Genomic DNA, 2,283 nt, shown 5'->3' on the forward strand with positions numbered 1-2,283 from the left:
TGCCAGCCTGGCCGATTAACACAAGTGGGATTAATTGAAGGGCGGAGAGATAAATGGCTCAGTGAGCCTCGCCTTTCTTGTCTCTCGCTCTTTGATCATCGGACCAGAGTGGGGCTGCCTTGCTTGTACTGTGCCTTAATTTACAGGCTACACTACCTGTGGGACGCCCAGCCTGTGGACTGTGTTGCTGTAAGTTGAGGTCCTTTTAAGACCACACGATTGAAAATTTACATCTCTTGAGCTGGGGACTGACATTTTGTGACCTGGCTGACAGTTGGTGACCTGCCTTGCTCTTTTGCTGCCCGTGCTGGGATAGCCTAGCTCTCCCTACAGAGGACTACCAGGCAGCCCTCAAGACTTGAAGGGACTGCCAGTGTTTTACAATTCTCACGGGAGTGAGTTGCACTGAGCCATTTGAACTGCTTTGTAATTTAACTGTTCGTTTCTTGTATTATATATCTGTTTATAATTTAACAGTTCACTTCTTGTGTTATAGATCTATCTTTATAAATATATAAAATTATCAGCAGTCTGTTTTTATATCTCTAGAGAACCCTAACAACTATTTTGATTTTTTTAACATTTATCCCTAGTTAACAAATGGGAAACCACAATTACAATTCACAAGTGGTGGCATGAAAAATAACCATACACCTCATCAGGAAATACACCAAACCTCTCTCCTTTTAATTCATTCAAAAGAGTCCAATGCAAATATGAGCACTGTCATTAAATTTTTTTTTCTTAGATCATTTATTCTGGCAGCACTTTTACAATTCCAGGAAGTGGTTTTGATACCACCAGTTGCATGAATGGAAACGGAAGCCATAACAAGCGTGGAGGGCATTTGTTTAAGAGGCAAGGCCGACGTGGTGGGGAGGAGTTCCTCCTGTGCTTTGTGAAGTGCCTGTCAGCTGGCCTGACTGCCCAGTCTTCCCAGGTTGGGAAGGGCAAAGCTGAATCTCCTGCACAGACGGTGACCAGTCCTGCAGAGTGTTTTGTGTCCATCCAAACTTCCCATCACCCAGAAGCAAGTTCTCAAATATTTGGTGGCGTTTTGGGTCACATGACCCTCTGTCATGCTGAAACACACGAGACACCAAGGCTTTTGACATTGCTTCTCTAGGGAGGATTTCCTGTTAAAGCCTAAACGGTCACCTCTTTTGGAATATATTAAAATGCATATAGATATAGTGGTTTAGAGTTGGTCTGTTAACTGCAAGGTTGGCAGTTTGAGACCACCACCTGCACCTTGGAAGATGGGGCTTTTTACTCTGTAATTAGTCTTCCAGAGACCCACAGGGGCAGTTCTACCTCGCCTTAATGGGGTCACTGTGAGTAGGAATTGACTCAATGGCGGTGAGTTTGGTTTTTTTGGTTAAAACTGGATTGTAATCTATTAGAACTCATTTTTCTGACACCCTTTCAGTATATAAAAATAGTAAGTTCTAAAGTGTTTTTACTGTTCTTAGTATATATTTTTCCAGGTTACCTCAAGTGCCTTAAAGCTTTATCCGTTAAAATTAAGGAAAACTTGTTTTGAAGAGCTGCAGCTGTTGTGTTCATTGACACATTTTTAAAGGGGTATTTGCAGCCAAGAACTGGTGGTCTAATAGAGGGGGGGTAGGGGTTGTCATGTTAAACCCATTTGTTGTGTGAATTAAGTCATGTTTGCAGGCCTCCCTCTACCCTCCTGTGTCAGGAAAATTGTCTTCCCAAATTTTTATGTAGTTTTGAGGGCAAATTCCGTATTCCTTTTCTTGAGTCTTTTCATTCCCTTTGTGTAGTCTTCCTATTGTGAGACCCAGAGTATATATACTTGGGGACTTCAAAAAGCTGGTGGGAAAGTTCCATTACTATTTAGTTCACATTTTCCATGAACTTTTTGTAGACCCAGTATTCCAACCAGGAACACTTCTTAGGCCGACCATTTAGTTGTCAGCCTCTCCAGTTTGACGGGAGTGATGGCAGATCCGGTCCTAGGAAACCTAGTCTGTAGGAACCAATTTCATAAGCATGTCTAAGTATGAACATTATTCAGCCCAAAATGCTCTTTTTGAATACACAGAAGCATGTCTTCATACTCTCATGTTAATTAACCTAGTGGTATTGATTGTATATAATTCCTAATATATAGTAGACGTTCAACAAATAGTGAAAAGAAAATTCTTGGCCTTACATGATTTTAAGAAACCAGATTGGATCTTTGCACATGAATTAGTGAGTATGTAATTTTTACCCTCTTAGATGGGAAGAATTGCAATAATAAAAGGTAGCACACAG

This window comes from Echinops telfairi, unplaced genomic scaffold, assembly GCF_000313985.2.
Source record: "Echinops telfairi isolate 266 unplaced genomic scaffold, ASM31398v2 ScPeMD7_18;HRSCAF=68, whole genome shotgun sequence".
Lineage (NCBI taxonomy): Eukaryota > Metazoa > Chordata > Mammalia > Afrosoricida > Tenrecidae > Echinops > Echinops telfairi.